Genomic DNA, 21,333 nt, shown 5'->3' on the forward strand with positions numbered 1-21,333 from the left:
TCGCAAGCCAAAGTGAGAGGTGTTTCTATTTTTATAGACTCATCAACTGCTTTTATACATCATGAAACAATTTAAGATCCGCAAGGTAGATTTTTGCTTATTACTGGTTTACATTTTAATCAAAAAGTTGTTTTAGTTAATGGTTATGCTCGAAATACTGACTGTCCTGAATTTATTAAATGCTTATTTACATCCTTTCCCAATCTGAATCAATATAGATTGATAATGGGCGGGGATTTTAATTGTTGTCTAAACCCTTTGATGGGTAGATCCAAGCCCACTCAAACTTTTCCGAATAAATCGGCTTCTCTTATTAATTCTTTTATGATTGATTCAGCTATTTGTGAAATTTGGCGTTTTTTACACCCTAATGACAAAGAGTTCTCATACTTTTCCCATGTGTATCATAATTACTCAAGAATTGATTACTTTTTCATTGATCAGCATTTACTTACAGATGTTATGGATTGTAAATATGGCTCTATTACTATATCTGATCATGCACCTTTGAAGTTATCTATTAAGGTGACGGATTCATATATTAGTACTAAAGGTTGGAGGTTTAATCCTGTTTTACTGCAGGACTCGGACTTTGTCAACTTTATTAAGCAGCAAATTCTTCTCAATAAATTCTACAGCAGAGATCTCTAGTGGAATTTTGTGGGATACTTTTAAGGCATATATTCGTGGACAGATTATTTCATATTCTGCTGGTGTTAGGAAACGAACTAATTCTAAAATATTAACATTAGTTGATAAAATTAAGGCAATTGATAAGATCTACGCATTGACCCCTAGTAAAGAACTTTATAAAGAAAGAGTGGAACTTCAAATGGAGCATAGTTTATTATTAACCTCCTCGATTGAAAGTCAGTTAATTAAATCGAAAGCTCAATTCTATACATATGGAGATAAGTCTGGTAAACTACTAGCTAACCAATTGAAAATTGCTTCGGATAAGCGACAGATTACTAGGATTCGCAAACAAAATGGTACTTAGACAATTGATCATAAAGAGATAAATAAAGCCTTTCAAGATTTTTATAATTCCTTATATCATTCAGAATGTACTAAGGACTCTTCTAAAATGAATGAATTCTTAAGGAAATTGAATATTCCAAAAGTAACTGTCGAGGATAGTGTATTTTTGGATACACCTATTACGGAGTCTGAAATAGAAAAGGCTATTTTTTCAATGAACTCGGGTAAAGCTTCGGGTCCAGATGGTTTTTCTGCAGAATTTTTTAAATCCTTTTCTTCCATACTTTCTCCTTGGCTTTGTAAAATTTTTAAAGATGCATTAAGTATAGGTAAACTACCACAATCTTTTTATGAAGCTTCTATTTCTTTAATTCTTAAAAAAGATAAAGACCCTACTGAATGTGCATCCTATCGGCCTATATCTTTGCTGAATACCGATTTTAAGATTTTTAGTAAAATTTTGGCTATTAGATTAGAAAATGTGTTGCCTCGGATTATTTCTGAGGATCAGACTGGATTTATTAAAAATCGCTATTCATCTTTTAACATTAGAAAATTAATTAATATTGTTTATACCTCTTCATCTAAAATCCCAGAATGTGTCATTTCTTTAGATGCTGAAAAAGCATTTGATAGAGTCGAATGGTCATATTTATTTAATACATTGCAACATTTTAATTTTAGTTCAAAATTTATATCATGGATTAAATTAATATATCATAAACCTTTAGCTTCGGTCTTTACCAATAATCAAAGATCCCCTTTTTTCAGTTATTTCGGGGTAGAAGGCAAGGTTGTCCTTTAAGCCCTTTATTATTTGACATTGCTTTAGAATCCTTGGCTATAGCCATTCGTGAATCACCCAATATTTTAGGTATTACCCGTGGGGAGACGATGTACAAGGTATCATTATATGCGGATGATTTGTTATTATATATATCTGACCCTGAAAGATCTATTCCTGCTATTTCTTCTTTGCTTGCTCAATTTAGTAATTTTTCTGGATATAAATTGAATTTTAATAACAGTGATCTTTTTCCATTAAATATGCATATTTCAATTTATAATCATGTACCATATAGAATTGTTACAGATTATTTTACTTATTTAGGTATTAAAATTACTAAAAAACATAAAGATTTATTTAAAACTAATTTTTTACCTTTAATAGATCAAATTAAGCAACTTGCTAATAGGTGGTCCCCACTATCTTTGTCTTTGGTAGGCAGAGTTAATGCCATTAAGATGATGATACTACCTAAATTTCTATATCTATTTCAAGCATTACCAATTTTTATTCCTAAATCTTTTTTTGATATGGTTGACTCTAAAATATCTTCGTATTTGTGGCAGAACAAAAATCCTAGGCTAGGTAAAAAATATTTACAGAAACCTAAGAAGGAGGGCGGCTTGGCTCTACCAAATTTAAGATTTTACTATTGGGCAGTTAATATACGGTATTTGATATTTTGGCCACAAGAATCGACTATAGTTGCTGGCCCACAATGGGCAAATTTGGAATGTAAATCTGTGCAAGATTTTTCATTGATCTCAATCTTAGGATCTTCACTTCCATTTTCGTTACTTAAAATGAATAAACAGATAACTAATCCCATAGTCAAGTATACATTACGAATCTGGTTTCAATTTCGTAAATTTTTTGGTTTGAATAAGTTTATGCTGTTAAGTCCTATAATATCTAACTACTTCTTCTGACCATCATCTATAGATCAAGCTTTTCTTTTATGGAAAACAAAAGGTATAACATGTTTTCGTGATCCGTTTTTGGATGATAACATTATGTCCTTTGAACAGTTATCTAATAAATATAATTTATCTAAAACACATTTTTTTTGGATATTTACAAGTTAGAAATTTTCTATATAATGAACTAAAGTCTTTTTCGAAAGAATGTCCATTGGACATTACAGAAAGAATTTTGACTCTCAATCCTTGTCAAAAGGGTTTAGTAGCTATCATTTAGAATATGATTATGAATGTACAGCCAGATATATCAGAAAAAATTAAGAAGGAATGGCAGGAAGAATTGCATTGCCCTATATCTACTGAGCAATGGGAAAATTTTTTATCATTGGTAAACTCATCCTCTATCTGTGCTAAACATGCTCTAATACAATTTAAGGTTGTACATAGAGCTCACATGTCTAAAGATAAACTTGCTCGATTTTATTCTTATGTAAACCCAACCTGTGATAGATGTCATTCTGATGTTGCTTCATTGACCCATATGTTTTGTTCTTGTCCTTGTTTACAAAACTATTGGAAAGATATTTTTAATATTATTTCAAGAGTTTTAAATATTAATCTTCAACCACATCCTTTTACCGCAATTTTTGGTCTACCAATGATAGATAATAAGCGTTTATCCGCTTCATCCCAACGAATGATTGCATTTGTTACACTAATGGCTAGAAGATCTATTTTACTGAATTGGAAAGAAATTAACCCTCCAACTGTATTTCAGTGGTTTTCTCAAACTATTTCCTGTTTGAGTTTAGAAAAAAATAGAAGTGTGGTTTTTGATTCTTCAGTTAAATTTGAGGAAACTTGGAGACCATTTATTCAACATTTTCATATGAATTAAATGGTCTGATCCTGAACCTTATTGTTACTATCCTGAATTGTGTGGATGGAGGTTCGGAGTCATCGGCACTACTGTATGTATTTAACATTATGCAATTGCCCATGTTGGTTAATTTTTTTTTATTAGTTGTTTTTTTTAATTCTTTTAGTTTTTTTGGGGGGTGGGTTTCTTTTTCTCCTTTTTTTTCTTAATTCCTTTACATTAATACTATGAGTTTGGGAGACTTTATATATTGATTAATACATATCTGATTGTTAATTAATCTATTAACAGTGTATTCTCAAATGTTTTGTACTTATATTTTACTTATGTTTTTCTTAAAAATTAATAAAAAGATTTGAAAAGGGAGGTTTGGGACAGTTTGTTTTCTGGCAAAGGAGTACTTGCTAAGTGGGAGGCATTCAAAAGTGAAATTTTGAGGGTGTTGAGTTTGTATGTGACTGCCAAAATAAAGGTTGAAAGGTAACTGGTGCAGGGAACCTGGGTTTTTAATAGATATTGAGGCCCTGGATATTTTGTTCTTCTAAATGCTCAGACTGTTGGGTGCTGCCAAGACTCGCTAATGACTGACTCATTAACCATCATTCTATGTCCTCAACTCATTTGACTTGTTTTTCGGTCTTCTATTGGTTTCTCAAAGCTTCCCAATAGCTTTTGCTCTTTTGTTTGCCCTCTCTTCGGCTTTTATGTTGGCTTTGGCTTCTCATTTCAGCCACGGTTGTGTCCTCCTGCCTTTCCAGTGCTTTCACTTCTTTGGGGTGTATCGATCACTCAGCTCCCGAATTGCTCCCAGAAACTCCAGCCATTGCTGCTCCGTTGTCACTCCTACCTTTTCCCTTCCAAACAAGTTCGGCCAACTTCTCTGTCATAGAAACATGGAGAAGTTCAGTTTGGAAACAGGCTATTTGGCCCATCCAGTCAATGCCGAAAATACATTCAAGCTGTCTAATGCAACTACCTGCACCGGGACCATCGCCCTCCATACCCCTACCATCCAGGCTCCCATCCAAACTTCTTTGAAATGGTGAATCCGAGCTAGCGTGCACCACTTGTGCTGGCATTTCACTCTGCACTCTCATAGCCAATTCATTGAAGAGATTTTCCAGATGTTCCCCATAAATTTTCACCTCCCCACTTACCCATAAGCTCTGGTTGTTGTCACACTTAACATCATTTGAAAAGCCTGCTTGAATTTACCCGTTCTATACCCTTATATTTTGTCTACACTGAAACATAGAAAACCTACAGCACGATACATGCCTTTTGGCCCTCAAAGCTGTGCCAAACATATCCTTACCTTAGAATTACCTAGGCTTGCCCGTAGCCCTCTAATTTTCGAAGCTCCATGTATCCATCCAGGACTCTCTTAAAGGACCCTTTCGTTTCCGCCTCCACCACCGCCGCTGGCAGTCAATTCCACACACTCACCACTCTCTGTGTAAATGAAAACACTAACTTCTATACTTCTAACAAATCCTCAAAGCAATGTATAATTTCCTTGTTTATGTTTGGAGCCTTTTTTAGGTGGATAAGATGATGAGGGGCATTGATCGTGTGGACAGCCAGAGGTTTTTTTTTTCCCCAGGGCTGAAATGGTTACACAAGGGGGCATAGTTTTAAGGTGCTTGGAAATAGGTTATCAGGGGTAAGTTTTTCACACCGAGAGTGGTGGATTCATGGAATGCACTGCTGGCAACGGTGGTAAAGACGGATAAAATAGGGTTTTTTTTTTAACAGCCTCTTAGTTAGGAACATGGAGCTTAGAGAAATAGAGGGCTATGCACTAGAGAAATTCTACGCAGTACATGGTTGGCACAACACTGTGGGCTGAATGGCCTGGAACATGCTGTAGATATCTATGTTCTATGTTGAACAGCGAAATAACTTTTCTTCTTTAATTGGTGCAGGGTCCATGATTTTAATGCCGCTTTTTCACACTCCCTTAGACCCTTTGTCCATCTCCTGAGTAAATAGAGATGAAAACATATTTAACATCTCCCCCATCTGCTTTGTTCCACACGTGGATTGCCATTCTGGTCTTCCAGAGGACCAACTTTGTGCCTTGCAATCCTTTTGCTCTTAATCTATCTCTAGAATCCCTGAGGATTATCCTTCATCTTTTCTGCGAGGGCAACCACATGCTTTTTTTTGCCATCTTGATTTATTTCTTATGTGTTCTCTTGAATTTCTTATCCTCCATAAGAACCTGCCTGCCTATCCCTGTTAGCAACTCCATTTTGTGCTTCACCAGGGTATCAATATCTCTTGCAAACCAAGGTTCCCTACAGTTTCTATCTTCACCTTTTATTCTGACAAGCATATACCCGCTTTGTACTTTCAAAATTTCACTTTAAAGGCCTCCCACTGACCAAACACACCTTTGCCCTAAAGCAGCCTGTCTCAATCCACAGTTCCCAGATCCTAGTGTCTTAATTCCAGGTGTTGATCCATTCCCTGAACACATCCACCTTTCCTACGCAGCTCCTTGTATTGAAATATACAGGGCTCAGCATATTCACTGCACCATGCTGACGTTGTCTGAGGGCTGAACAACATCTGTCTCCACAACCCCTCCACTATCTGTTCTGTTATTCAGGTTCCCATTCCCCTGCAACTTAGTTTCACAGACCCCACCAACCGTGCTACTAGCAAGCCTTACCACTGGGATAACCGACACATTCTTGTTTTGTTCCCCAAACTCATGAATCTTCTATCACCCCTTTGGCTTTCCTCTCCCAGGTCAATAATAAGGAGGTGCATACCAGGTACAGTCAAATAGGAACAAATGGGGTACTTGTGAAGTACAGGAAATTCAAGTGAACACTTATGAAAGAAATAAAAGAAGGCATGAGGTTGCCCCAGCAGACAAGGTGAAGGAGAATCTTCAGGGATTCTGCAGATATGTTAAGAACAAAAAGATTGCAAGGGAGAAAAATGAATACTGCTGAAGATCAGAATGGTAATCCATATGAGGAGACAAAATATAAGTATTTGTATAAGTATTTGGATAGATGTGGACTGATTAAGGAAAGGTAGCATGGCTTTGTGCATGGTAGGTCATGTCTAACCAATCTTATAGAGTCTCTCGAGGAAGTTATCAGGAAAGTGGATGAAGGCAAGACAGTGGATGTTGTCTACATGGACTTCGGCAAGGCACTTGACAAAGTCTCATATGGGAGGTTGGTCAAGAAGGTTCAGTCATTCAGCATTCAAGATGAGTTAGTAAACTGGACGAGACACTGTCTTTGGGAGAAGCCAGAGAGTGGTAGCAGATGGTTGCCTCTCTGACTAGAGGCCTGTGACTAGTTGTGTGCCATAGGGATCAGTGCTGGATCTGTTGTTGTTTGTCATCTATATCAGTAATCTGGATGATAGTGTGGTTAACTGGATCAGTAAATTTGTGGATGACACCAAGATTGGGGTGTAGTGGACAGTGAGCAAAACTATCATGGCTTACAGTGCGATCTGGACCAGCTGGAAAAATGGTTTGAGAAATGGGAAATGGAATTTAATGCAGACAAGTGTGAGCTGTTGCACTTTGGTAGGACCTGCCAGTGTAGGTCTTATACAGTGACTGGTTGGGCACTGAGGAGTCTTGTAGAGGAAAGGAATCTGGGAATACAGGTCTATATTTCACTGAAAGCGGTGTCACAGTTCGATAGGGACGGGAAGAAAGATTTTGTCACATTGGCCTTCATAAACCGAAGTACTGAGTACAGGAGATGGATGTTATGTTGACTTTGTACAAGACATTGTTGAGGCCTGATTTGGAGTATTGTGTGCAGTTTTACATCTGCATGAAAGATGTAAAAGAGGTTGGAACAGTTCAGAGAAAATTCAGAAGGATGGTGCCAGCTCTGGAGGACTTGGGTTGTATGGAGAGACTGAACAGGTCAGGACTTTATTTCTTGGAATGTAGAAGATTGAGTGGAGATTTGATTGTGATAGAGGGGCATAGATAGGGTAAATGCAAGTTTGCTTTTTTCCATTCAGATGGGGTGAGACTACAACCAACGACCATGGGTTAAGTGTGAAAGGTGAAACGTTAAGGGAAACATGAGGGGAAACATCTTGACACTGTTGGTCATCCGGGTGTGGAATGAACAGCCAGCACATGTGCATGCGTGCTCGATTTCAACATTTAAGAGGTTCGTATAGGTACCTGGATAGTAGGGGTACGGGAGTAGACAGTTTGAATGATTCAACATAAGCTAGATGGGCCAAAGGGCCTGTGTCTGTGTTGTACTTTTCCATGACTGTGACAAGTACCTTAAATAATACTAACATTCACTCGAATTCTGTGCAGACCAACAATACAGTACAGCTGAGTAGGAGATATTTACATGGCATTAAAACTGTGGCACTTTAAATTAACAGTACATAAAAGAAATTCCATCTGCGTGGCAAGAAAGATTATTTGTGTGGGAGTGTTCAGTTACTGTGGGGTCAGGCACCCATGCAGCTCAGTGGGAACGGGGAATAATACCAATGGAGAGAGTCAAACTGAGCCAGGTCACAGATTGGAGACGGCAGAAATGTCCCATTCTTATAGAGACAGGAAGAGCATCAGAGAACTTGATGGTCATTCCTGATACCAGCTCTGTGCTCAGTTAGAACCTCACTGTAACAGTGTGATGCCAGATTACACCTTGACAATTCGAGTGATCTCGTCTGAAATTTTGACCCACACCCATTGATAGATTTTGTAAATCTTTTTACAGGTTAAATACAACAAAGAATTTGTCTATGGGAATTCAAACACAACACACCAGTTTTGCTGTCTCTGTCCATATATTTAAGAAGTGGAGCAAGGGGTCCAATCGACCATCCTTCCTACTCAGACTGTGGAGAGGGTTTCACTCGATCATCTGACCGACTGGCATGCCCATCATTTTACACTGGGGAGAGGCCGTTCACCTGCTCGGACAGTGGGAACGGATTCACTTGGTCATCACAACTGAAGGTACATCAGCGAGTTCACACTGGGACAATGCCATTCACCTGTTCTGTGTGTGAGAAGGGATTCAGTGGGTCATCCCACCTGAGGACACACACTGGGCAGAGGCTGGTCATCTGCTGAATTTGTGGGGAAGGATTCATTCAGTCATCTGACCCAATGGCTCACCAGCAAGTTCAGACCAGGGAGCGGCTGTTCACCTGTTTGGACTGTGGGAAGGGATTCACTTCTTCATCTCAACTGAAGCTACATCAGCGAATTCACACTGGGGAGAAGCCGTTCACCTGCTCCGACTGTGGGATGAGATTCACTCAGTCATCCCACCTAAAGAGACACCACCGAGTTCACACCGGGGAGAAGCCTTTCACCTGCTCAGTCTGTGGGAAGGGATTCTCTCGATCATCCAACCTACAGAATCATCAGCGATTTCACACTGGAGAGAGGCCATTCAGCTGCCCACACTGTGGGAAGGGATTCTCTCTGGCATGTCACCTACTGAGACACCAGTCAGTTCACACTGGGGAGAGGCCGTTCACCTGCTCAGTCTGTGGGAAGGGATTCAGTCAGTCATCTGCCCTAATGGCTCACCAACGAATTCACACTGGGGAGAGGCCATTCACCTGCTCTGACTGTGGGAAGGGATTTACTTGCTCAGCCCAACTGAAGATACACCAGTCAATTCACACTGGGGAGAGGCCATTCACCTGCTCAGACTGTGGGAAAGGATTCACTTGCTCTTCTCACCGACTGAGACATCAGTCAGTTCACACTTGGGAGAGGCAGTTCACCTGCTCAGAATGTGGGAAGGGATTCACTCGGTCATCTTCCCTATTGGCACATCAGCGAGTTCACACTGGGGAGAGACCATTCACCTGCTGTAAATGTGGGATGGGATTCCGCCGATCATCTCATCTACAGAGACACCAGCGAGATCACATTGGGTAGAGGCCGATCACCTGCTCAGACATTGGGAAGAGTTTCTGTCAGACATCTCCACCAAATGTGCATCATTGAGTTTACACTGTGGAGAGGCCGTTCACCTGCTGTGAATGTGAGAAGGGATTCACTCAGTAATCTAACCTTGTGACACACTACCGGGTTAACACTGGGGAGAAAGTTTCAATGAGCTGCATGCTGGATATTTGTCCATCACCGTTGCTGAATGCAATTTTGAGAGTGACTGTCGGTGCTGAAATCTGCAATTATTGCTGCTGCTCACCACACCCAGTTCTGCACCCTGGTCACTGGGCATGGGAGGAGTTTCTTCTTTCACCTTTAATGGGACTGGAGTTTAATATTCTGGGTCTGAGACAAATAATCAGTTCTATTTTAAACTCTGTCTCCAGTACTTAGTGAATTTGTAACACACCTAGTGTACAGTAGAGTCAACTCAGGCTGGATGAACACTGCCAGTGATTCAGTTCCATGACAGACCTTTGAAATCCTCCCCTGTTGTTCCCCTCTCACTCTCCCTGTGGTGATGGATTCCAAACAGTCACCACTCTGTGGGTGAAGAGGTTTCCATTGAATTTCCTGCAGAATGAAGAAGTCAAGTTGACTGCAGTTCTGTCTGACATGTTCTTTGCCTCTCAAATTTCTGGGCTGAGGAAGAATGACTTTGGCAGTTAGCCTCCTTATTCATGGCTGATTTCCACATTATGGGTCATTTTCCCTGCTACTAAAGGGTTGTTAGAAAACACCACTGTCCTGTAAAGGCTGAAAGCAGAATGGGAAACTATTAGTTCAACCAAGTGGGGTTAGAAACCAGAGACGGGTCCGCACAGGGCAGACTTTGGGGCTCTGGACGATGGTCGAGGTAAGAACGTACGATGAGGAGAAGGGAATCAGCAGCGGGGCGGACAACGAATGACAGAGTAGCAACATTTGGAAGCTGATTGACAGAGATAATAATTCAGTTGTCTGACTGATGACACAAATAATGCCAGTGGTGAGGTGCTCCACTGGTCGAGGAATGTGTATGTTCAGAATAGTTTTATCTATTGAGGGGGTTGTTCCTGCTTGTTTATCCTGTAATATTATATCCAAATGGTTATTATGGATTGTCCTATCTGCATTAATGTATTGATTATCCTATAGTTTGTAAGATTTTGACTCTAAAACTGGATCAGGCCTAAATTCATGGTGCCTTAATGAAGTTATGGTGGTCATGAATGGGTTTGTATTTAAAAGCAAGATTTTGGTGAATGATATTTGCCACTTGATTGTACCTTTGTAAGTAATCAGATTGAGTTAAACTGCTGCAGGATCCTGGAATGTGTTGGATTGTGTCTGGTTTCTCTTGGCATTTTCTGCATTTATTGCCTTGTTTGTTTGTCTTTTATGTATTTCTGTTTATTTTAAAATGTTAACCACCTTGTCCTGTAATTCCCCAAGGCACCCCTATTTCTGGGAAGAGGTCTCCAACTCAGAGTCGGGCGCTCGACGCTTCCTTGTCACCATCTGGTCTGCTCAGATTGTTGAGATGTCTCCCATGGAGGGTCAGACTCATTCCACTGGTTAATGCTTTCTTCCATAGTGATGATTCATTTTTCTGAGTTGGCCTTTCATTTAAGTTTTCTGGTCTGTATTTCAAATCAGATTTGCATATACCTGTCTGGTGTGCTGAATCCTGTATATTTTGTATGAAAATATATACTTTAGAAATCTTATCAGACTGTTGGTTTATTTTTAATGACTATTATAGCTCTTCCTAGTTCTGTCCTCGGTAGTTTTCATCTAAGTGGTAAATAGGGTTTTCTGAATTTGTCATTTCAGTTCTTGTTTTTCTTTGTGAAGTTTCCAGATTGGAATGGGACTAAGGTATTTTGAAAAAAGAATACACTAATATGGATATAACAAAAGTGAGAATGGATATCAGACCACTGGAAAACGAGGCTGGAGGGGTAGTAATGTGGAGCATGAAGCTGGCAGATGAACTGAATAAGTATTTTACATCAGTCTTCACTCCAGAAGACACGAGCAGGATGGTGGATGTCCAGATGTCAGTGGTCAGAATTATGTAAAGTTACATTACTCATGAGAAGGTTCTTGGGAAGCAGAAAGGTCTGAAGGTAAATAGGTCACCTGGAGTAGATGGTGCACATCTGAGAGTTCTGAAAGAGGTGGCTGAAAAGATTCTGGAGGGATTAGTAACAATGCTTCAAGAATCAGTGGCCTCTGGTATGGTTCTGGAAGACTGGAAATTTGGAAATATCACTCAACTCTTCAAGAAGGTAGAGAGGTAGAAGATACAAGATTATGGACCAGTTAGTCTGACCTCACTGGGAAGATATTGGATTCGGATGTTGAGGATGTGTTTTCAGGTTATTTGGGGCACATAAAATCAGCCATTTTCAGCATGTTTCAGATTTGGAAATAATTATTACTCCGGGTCTGGTGCAGCAAAAAACAAACCTTAATAAAAATATATATCCACAGCTTATACACTGCACATATGTCCATAAAGTGTCGCAAGGCACAGGATGTCTGTCCATAAGGCGACTGACAGAAAATGATAAACGAGCGTTGTTTAGCAGTGTGGAAGTGTGCGTTTGTGGGTAGAGTTGTTGATCAGACTTATTGCTTGGGAAAATTAGCTGTTTTAGGTTTGGTAGACCTGGTGTGAAGGCTATGTAGTCTCCTACCTGATGGTTGTGGGACAAGCTGTCCGTGAGTTGGGAAGGTGGAGGGAGAGTGTGAAAATCAGGCTGGTGCTTGTTCTCAAGAGAGGGAAATTGGAGAATACCAATCAGATGGTTTTTTAGAACAGCTTGAGTTTGTGCCACTATGGAAAATGTAGTTCTGGATTGGGTGTTGTGCAATGAATCAAATTTGGTTTGGAAGCTCAAGGTAAGGAAATGCTGAGGAGTCAATAATCATAATATGATAGAATTCACCCTGCAGTTTGAGAGGTAAAGCTATAAAAAAGATTCATCATGATTAGTGGTGTGAGATGAACTGCAGATTCATGAGAGAATAGTTCACCAAAGTTGATTGGAAGGAGACACCAGCAGGGATGATGGTAGAATAGCAACGGCATCCTTATGCCAACACTTCCCTCTTCCCACCCCACCCTCGCCTTTCACCTTTAAGTTTATGTAAATGTGATGTTAGCATTCATTACGAGAGGACTAGAAGGCAGGATATAATACTAAGGCTTTAAACGGCATTGGTTAGACCACACTTGGCAATTATGAGTTTGGTGATATGGTCTCCTTATCTCTGAAAAGATGTGCTGGAATTGAAGACATTCCAGAGGACGTTCATGAAAATGATTCCGGCACTGATGGGGTTAAAGCACGAGGAGCATTTGATGTCTCTGGGCCTGTTCCCGCTGGAGTTTAGATTAATGAAGCGGTGTGGGCGTCATTCTCGAATGTTGAAAAGCCATGATAAACTGGATGTGGAGAGGATGGTTCCTATGTTTGGGGAGTCTAGAACCAGAGGACACAGGTAGAGTGAATGTGGAGAGGATGTCTCCTATAGTGGGGGAGTCGAGGACCAGAGGACATAGATAGAGTGGATGTGGTCTATCAATGCTGATCCAGGATCAGGGGGACCACCTTCAGAATAGAGGGACCTCAATTTAGAACAGAAATGAGGAGTAATTCTCCTGTGTGTCTTATGATTGTGGCTGATCTATTCTCCTGTGCCGATTCCCCTTGCTACATTAAATGATTACCTATGTACCCCTCAAATATACCCAACCAACCGGTCGGGGAGCAACAAACCCCAAAGATTGTGTACTCATCTAGATAGATAGACACATTATTGATCTCAAAGAAAATTATATGGAAGATGTAGAATTCCTGAGATTTTCATCCATCTCCAGTTAAAATGAGCGACCTATTTCAATTCCTGTCTTGCTTCTCTCACCAACAGGGATATCAGACCTCTTTCCCTCATTTATCTCCCCCTTCTCCCTCCCTACTTCTATCGCCATTTAGCTTCCCCATTTTTCTCCCTCCACTATTCCTTCCCCCTCTCTCTTCCGTCACTTCTTTCTCCGAAGCCTCTTTTTTCCCTTCTCTCACTCCATGTTCATTTCTCACTCACGTCCACCTCATTTCCCGCTGTTCTCTTCCCTCCCTGTCGCCCCGCCTCTTTCCTACCCCTGTTTCTCGCCTCCGCTTCTCCACTCCCATCTCTCCTCAGACTGTGCCGTTGGCCTTGTTGCTCTCTTCCTCCTTTTTTCTGTTTCCCCAAGTCTCTCCCTCCCTCCCAATCTATCTCTACCACCACTCATCCTGTCTCTCCGTAGTTCCACTATCATCTCTCTATACTCCTCTTTCCGTACCCCCTTCCCTGTCTCCCCCCTCTCCCACTCTCTTTTCCCCTCCCTAAGGATAAACTTTCATCAATGAAAACGGGAACAACACTCTGTATGGCCACGTGCTATCCTGTTAAGAAATACACACCACTGAACGGACATGAAAGTTCAGTCCAGAAATAGGGTGGGAAAATCACCATTAGGCAGTGATTCCCATCGTGGGAGGTTACATGTTCCAAGGGGGCTTTAGGGGCAAATAACAGTGGTCAGGGACGTTCAAGATTCTTGGTGTGGCGGTGTGGCAATATAAACTATATAGGACCTTGGTCAGACCCCACTTGGAATACTGTGTTCAGTTCTGGTCACCACATTACAAGAAGCATGTGGATACGTGCCTAATGAAAATAGTCTTAGTGTAATTGGCCTTTTCTCCTTGGAGTGACGGATGATGAGAGGTGACCTGATAGAGGTGTATCAGATGATGAGGAGCATTGATCGTGTGGATAGTCAGAGGCATTTTCTCGGGGCTGAAATGGCTAACATGAGGGCGCATAGTTTTAAGGCGCTGGAAATCGTTCCTGAGTTAATGTCAGGGGTAAGTTTGTCATGCATAGAGTGGTGGGTGCGTGGAATGCTCTGCCGGCGGTGGTGGTGGAAGCGGATACAACAGGGTCTTTTAAGAGCCTCTTAGATAGGTACATAGAGCTTGGAAAAATAGAGGGCTGTGCGCTAGGAAAATTCCAGGCAATTTCTAGAGTAAGCCAAATGGGCGGCACAACATTGTGGGCCGAAGGGCCTGTAATGTGCTGTAAATTTCTATGTACTATAACTAGGTACCAGGGCCTGGGACACAGAAGAAGCCATAGCTCCGCAGGCAGCGAGCGCTTGTCGTCACAACCGTCTGAAAATTGGCAACCTCTTCCCACCTTACCAGCCTAACAGACGTTATTGGGGAAACATAAATGAGCAACCAGAGTGCTCAACAGTTGCCCTTGACTCACGGCACGGAACAAGCTCATGCAATTTAACAGTCTAGCCCAAATAATGATGGATTAGTACGTACGGCAGGATTTCTATGAGTCTGAATTCTAATTCTGCTAAGAACCAGAAACTTCAAAAAATTCGTCTTTCGGAGTATGGTTTTATTCTATTTCCGTCAGATCTGCGAATCCCATGTATCTTATTCGTAATACTGTACTGTCTAATGAAACACTGAAGACATCGAGATTGCAGGAACACTTCCGTAAAAGACACCCTGAAAAAGCGACCTATGGTATTACTCAGTTCCAGAAGATGAAAGAAGCATTTGAATAGCGTTGCACACTCGAGTTATTTGTTAGGAAAGCTAAAAATGACATTGATCGTGGTCTCATTGCTTCTCAAAACATTTCCAAAATAACAGCAATGTGTGAAAAATCTCATACAATTAGTGAAAGATTATTAATGGCTGTAGTGTCGGAAGTGCTCACTACTGTTCTCAAAATGGATACCAGTATTTTAAAATCAATTCCCCTGAGTAATAACTCTGTATCTTATATTGATGACATGAGTAAGGAGATTAAATATCACTATGCGCAGAACTATAAAAAAAACAGAATTTGGGAGACAACTGTGTGAGAAAACGAGGCACTGCAAATGGCGTCTGTACGGTTTATCAAAGACAGAGAAGTAGATGAAGATTTTATCTATTGTAAAAAGTTGAAAACAGATATCAACGGGGAGTCTGTCTACGAGACCTCAAAATGTATATTGATGACAACATTATTCTGAACAGGAACATGATTTCTTGTGCAACGGGTGGAGCACCAGGTCGCCAGGCCTGGAATTAGTGGAATTTATGAAAATTAAATTGCAAGTCTGTGGTATCATTCATTGTCAACATCCCACAGCTGCTGTGCAGTGCACAGGTACTGTGAAAACTAGGTTTAAAGATAAATTAAAAGTTAAAGCAGAGTATTTTGTCTATGCTGGCATATGGTAGCCACGTTTTTACACTATGGGAACGCTGTACATTCGGTCAAAGAAGGGCGAACGCGGCAAGTATGAAGGGCTTCAGGAGGTAATTGTGGGCTTTAAAAAAAGGTTGGCAAACACTGCTCTGGAAGAGCATAACCGTCCATGGATGAGATCCCCATATCAACGGAAACACGTCCGACGACAGGCTCAAAGTTGGAGACTTCTTCCCAGAAACTGGATGTTTCTTTGTGGCAATACTGGTCCAGGTGGTTAAGACAAAAACATCAAAAATGCACAATAAAAGGCTAACAAATGCAAGACAATAAAAACAGAATATGCCATGCGAAACTAGAAAGTATCCCACACATTGTAGTATTCTGCAACAGTTTAATTCAATCTGATTACTTACACAGGCACCATCAAGTGACAAACATCTTTCACCAAATTCTTACTTTACGATACACAATAGTGAAACATGCCTACATTATTATAAATACAATCCTAATCCAGTTTTAGAGGCAGGACCCTACAACCGATCCATTATTAGAGATGGGATACCTGGTACCCGCCCAAAAATAATAATACAGGATACATATGCAATAACTATTTATTTAATAGGTACGGCCATTACGAACACACACTACGCACGGAAATCAGTAAGTATAAAACACAGGAAATATGCTGATGGAAGAGGAAAATTAACGACTATTGTACAGGAAGAGGGTATACATTGTCCTAGTTGTAATATATATGTCTGGTATCATCCGAAAATCACTACACAACAACACTAAACATTTCGACCCGCACAACAATATTTATAAAATCGCCAGAAAGGCACAGCACTATACAGCACTAAAATAGTCCAAACGTTGAGAAAAAAGTGGGCTTGTCTGTGTCCATAATGTAATTTTTACCAGTTTTAGCTGAGATAAAAAATAATAATAATAATAATAACGACGACGACGACGACGACGACGACGACGACGACGACGACGACGACAACAACAACAACAACAACAACAACAACAACAACAACAACCATACGATTCCAGGGAATGCATAGATTTAAAAAAAAATATTGATAAGCATGCAAGTCAATGCAGAGGCGAGTCAACATGGAATTTGATCGGAAGGACTTTTGTTAGAAATCAGGAACTGAGATGTCATTATTTTCCTTGAATCAGAGTAGGCACCAGAGGTTTCCGTAACAATTTGCGCGATTAGGAATGAGTGCTGTGGTGTTAAACATTTCTCTGTAACATCTTTGTCTAATGTGACGGACAAGTGCATGCTTTACTGTAAGTTGTGTTAATTTCCTTTTTTTTCCACTTCATTCTTATGCAAAAGTCTAAAGTAACAAATGAGTTGCATTTTTTGCTGATTTGGTCTTGAATGTCTCCAGAACCTATCCCGCTTTCTCATGACCGAAAGGCGTCTGGCGGTGACGAAAGCGGGAATATGGAAAATTGAAAATAAAAGGTAGGATGAGCTTAATGATTGATAGGAATGGAGGTCACGGAGTGCGAGTGACGAAGGGTCTCTTCCTGTGCTGTCTCTCTCTCTCGAGCTTGAAACCAGTTTTACTCTCGCCGTTGCCACGTTTTCCGATGACCGCAGGTTCTGGAGTGTCAAGATGGAAAACATTACGACCGCCTCCGAGAAGAGCTTAGATATGTTGTTTGTTAATTAGTTGAATAATTGACGTGAGAGGATATTTCGCTGCGTTGATAAACTGCTCTCTGAACTTGGACTGAGTTACCCCGTGAATAAACGTGTTTGTGCAGCAACTTAATATCAACAACATGTATCCCGACTGTTGAAATATTAATTCAGAATCGCTGTAATTATTTGGATCCAATCTGGCAATTGTGTAATAAAGGATTTCAGCAAAACTCAACGACCACAGGATGATGAAGCTTGCGGAGATGATGAGAAGTAAGATTACAGACCTCCTCCTGCTCTCCATCTCGGGGTCCCTGTGGTTCTCCGCCTTGCTCTGACCCCTCAGCGTGTCTGTCTGTCAGAGCGTTGAACAGTAGTATTAACATGAACTGGAGGAATGGTGTTTGAACGGTAGTAAGACACTTATATTCCACCCAGCCGGCACCGGTATAGTAGCTCTGCTTTGTAGGACAGTCCCAGGGTATATGGTCAATCACTATCAGAGGACAATATCTAAAGCATTCAGGCACAGTTTTAAAACAGAGCAGAACGCCGGTTGTTGTCAGAAACACAGCCGCAGTTTTCCCGGTGCAATACTTTGCTTTCAGCTTCTGGCAAGAGATGGCAACAAACCGATCAAACGTAAAAGTGACGGTGAAGCAGACAGAACAGTCTGTGGCTGCAAATCCCAGTGTGGAGATCGCACTGCATACGGGGGAGATGTCCAGGAAAGTCCCGGGGAAGTAATAATAACTGACCCGCCACATTATGACATCAAAGATGATGGTTAGAAGATCTGCTTTCTGCTGACCAGCCAATGCACCACCCAGGCTAGTAACTTCCCTGTAATTCCATGGCTTATTATCCTTGTCAAAGGCCTTCTGAAGATCCAAGTACACTATATCTACTGCATCTCCGTTGTGTACCCTGCTGATAATTTCCTCAAAGATTTGCAGTGTGTTTCTCAGGCAGGATTTTCCTTTCAGGAATCCATGCTGGCTTTGGCATATCTTGTCATGTATCTCAGGTACTCCGTAATCTCATCCCTAACAATCGATTCCAACAACTTCCCAAACCACTGATATCAGGCTAACACGTCTATAGTTTCCTTTCTGCTGCCACCTTAAATAGCGGGGTAACATTTCCAATTTTCCAGTCATCTGGTACAATGCCACAAATCTATCAATTCTTGAAAGATCATCGTTAATGCCTCTGCAATCTCTCCGGCTACTCCCTTCAGAACACAAGGATGCATTCCATAAGGTCCATGAGATTTATCCAACCTCAGATCATTGAGCTTCCTGAGCACCTTCTCAGTCATAATTTTCACTGCACAAACTTCACTTCCGTGACACTCTTGAATGTCTGATATACTGCAGACGCCTTCCACTCATTCAGTTCCACTGTCCTCTCTGCATCTCTCATTACAATATCTCCAGCATTATTTGGTATTGGTTCTATATCTACACTTGACTCTATTTTACCCTTTATATTCTTAAAAAAAGCTTTTAATATCTTCTTTGATATTAGTTGCCAGCTTCCTCCCATAATTCCTCTTTTCCTTTTCATCTGTGTCCGCGAGGATATTGGACCCCTTTGGGTTCAGGTGTAACCTGTCCTTTTCATACTGGTCGTATCTCCCCCGGAAGAGGCCCCAGTGATCCAGGAATCTGAAGCCCTGCCCCCTACACAAGTCTCCCAGCTACACATTAATACGCCTGATCATGATATTCTTTCATCGCTAACACGTGGCGCAGGCAGTAATCCTGAGATTACTACCCCAGAGGCCCACAGGGGTCTGAGTTGGCAACGTTTCTGTTTAAGTTCTATGTCAATGCATCAGATGAGAGTATTGATGGCCCTGTGATCAAATTTACGGATGAAGTCGAATATTGAAAGGACTAGATAGAGAGGTTGTGGAGGGCTATAGTATCTGGTTATCACAATGCCATAAATACAACTTAAGTGTACAAAGGGTAGGCTTGTTCCACGGCTGGAGATTCTAAATTGGAGAATGGCGCTTTATTCAGAAAATCCTCATAGCCCACTTTGACTGTGCACTGATCCCAGCAATGGAACCCACCACTGCAGCCCCACAGTGCACTATGTACTGATTGCAAAGCTACGAAATTGCATGTGAATAGCCTCCCCTACCCCAACTCCAGTCTTTCTGTGTCATCAGGAGACTGGGACATCTCACATCTCGCTGCCTCCGCCAGGCCGTTAAACTGTGAACAACTCTGGTCAGGGACTGATCTCTGGGGAACTGCAAACGCTGCCTCCTTCCAGTCTGAAAACGACCCACTCATCCAGCTGCACACTACCGGCAGTTTATCGATCTCCAACGAAAAAGCCTAATCACGTACTCCTGAGGGTCAATACCATTGCTGACTCTGAGTTTATCACCGACAGATGCCAGGAGGGACACAATAATCAGAAAGTCTCAAGTCGCAGCCGTGTATATAAAATGTGATCTCAGTCGGTGTGTGGCACATGCTCAGAATGCGAAGGAGATAGACAAACTGAGCCAAGTCACAGACTGATGAAGGGGATCCATTTTGATACAGAGAGGGAAGCAGAGAGTTTGATATTGACCCTGATGCCGGAACTGTAGGCAGTTAGAAGATGAAGTCTTGTTCCTCCAAATTGTTTTGAGCTGTGACAGTGCTTTTTTCTGAAGGCACCATGGAGACTAAAATTATCTGAGTTGAAATGTTGTCCTTCGCCCACTGACGTGGTCTGTCAACTTTTAACAGTGTAGAAATGTCAGAAGATCTGTGTATGGGAATCACAAACACAACAGAATGTTAGCTCCGCTGTATCTGTCAGTTCACCAGCGCTTGAATGCCACCGATCCTTGAATGTAGCGGCCGAGATGCTGGAGAAGACAGCGCCCCACTCGCTACGAGGAGAGACCGAACACGTGTCCATGTTTGTGATCTGATTGGATACAATGCCATGACGTTGACAGCAGTGTGACGTCATACCCTGGCTCTTATTTTGGAAGGGAATCAGTCGGCCATCGCAGTTACACCAGCAGCTTCGCACTGGGAAGCGGCCGTTCACCTGCTCCGTGTGTGCAAAGAGACTCATTCAGTTAACCCACCTTGTGATGCTCCGCTGAGTTTACAATAAGTGGAGGCCACATTTCTGTCCGGAGTGAGGAAAGAGTTTTACTCAATCATCCCAGCTGCTGCAACACCATCAACTTCACATCAGGGAGGAAGTTCAAATCAGCTCCGTGTTAAATGTTTAACCATCACGGTGACTGAAGGCAGCTGAAGGTTCATGAGGGACTGTTACTGTCAGAATCTGCAGTTCTTGCGGCTGCTCATCGCACCCAGGAGTGAACCCTGGTCACTGAGCATTGGAGGAGTCTGTTCTGCTGATGTTAGCCTTGAACTAGACTGATGTTTAATACTGCGCTCCGTGAAAGATAAATCAGTTCTGTATCTAATCCTGTGTCTCTACCACACTCACAATATACACTAGACAGGCCACTCGGCCCATCTGGTCCCTGCCCATGTTTCTGCTCCATATCAGTATTTTAAAATTTATCTCTGCCGTTTCCCTCTCACTCTCTTTGTTGCAATTTGTCACCACTTGGTGGGAGAAGAGTTTTCCTGTGAATTTCGTAGAATCATAGAAATCTGCAGCAAATTACCGTTCATTATTCATTGTTCCGACCATGTAACCTACTCTAGTAACTACCTAGAATTACCCTACCGCATAGTCCTCTATTTTCCTAAGCTCCATGTACCTACGATTCTCTTAAAAGACCCTATTGTACCCGTCTCTACCACCGTCGCTGGCAGTGCATTCCACACACCCACCACTCTCTGTGTATAAAAAATTACCTCTGACATCTCCTTTGAGCTACTTCCAAGCACCTTAAGCTATGCC

This window comes from Hemitrygon akajei, unplaced genomic scaffold, assembly GCF_048418815.1.
Source record: "Hemitrygon akajei unplaced genomic scaffold, sHemAka1.3 Scf000104, whole genome shotgun sequence".
Lineage (NCBI taxonomy): Eukaryota > Metazoa > Chordata > Chondrichthyes > Myliobatiformes > Dasyatidae > Hemitrygon > Hemitrygon akajei.